The sequence below is a fragment of the Austrofundulus limnaeus genome, unplaced genomic scaffold (genome assembly GCF_001266775.1).
Source record: "Austrofundulus limnaeus strain Quisiro unplaced genomic scaffold, Austrofundulus_limnaeus-1.0 Scaffold563, whole genome shotgun sequence".
Classification (NCBI taxonomy): domain Eukaryota; kingdom Metazoa; phylum Chordata; class Actinopteri; order Cyprinodontiformes; family Rivulidae; genus Austrofundulus; species Austrofundulus limnaeus.
This window is the reverse complement of record NW_013952965.1, coordinates 173,497-174,418: the sequence shown is the minus strand read 5'-3', so window position 1 is coordinate 174,418 and position 922 is coordinate 173,497.

Here is a 922-nt window from a genome sequence, read left to right as displayed (position 1 = left end):
CACAGACTGAGAGCTGAACGGTGGTGAAAATGAACCAAATCCTGCTTGAGTATGGACATTTCTGTGCACGTCAAACGGTCTTTGGATGAGTGGTGAGCTGCACCAGGACCCGGTGTGTGATCAGCAGGAAAAGAAGCTGCACTTATTATGTGTTTGAGTCGATGACAGGCCCAGCTGGAGGCTCCTCAGAGCTGTTGGGAGAGGAGAGGCTAAATGGGAAATTAAAAAAAAAGAAACATGTGAAGAAGCAGAAACACGTTACGGTTAATTCATCAGACGCTGGAGGGTTATCAAAGACTACAGACATCATGAGAGTAAATACTTCAGATAATAAATCTCAAAGGAGTAGATATGAATGGTTTTCAGCAGGTATTATGTCAGCTTAGCCTCAGATTATCTTGTCATACTTGTTGTAAGGACTTGTGATTTTAAAAACCATTTTCTTTGTAAACTTATAAAAAATAAAAAAAGATCAATTAAAAAAATAAGAAAAAAAGCACAAGAATCTTATCTGCTCAAAGGTCGGAAACTCCCATCTTTGTTACATTCTGAGCTGTAACTAAACTTCTGCCACAATAACCAAAGAATAATTAATACCACCTCTTAATATATTCTAATTTACATAAAAGGTGTGCAAATTATTCAATAGGTTCTCCTGTTTTGATTTGACACATGTTTTGCTTAATGGCTTCTGTACAGAGACTACTGTTGAGGAAAGTCCTTATGACCCGCCCACAGACTGCAGCTTTTGATTGACAGTAAAATGGACCAATCAGCTCGGAGCTTCATTCTGACTTTATGATAAGACAGTTCAGAAACATTAATGAAAGATTTGACATAATAGACTCATTACTGAGGAATTTAGGGAGCAAACATTTACAAATCATAATACGATTTTTGAAAAAGACTTAATATTATTTAT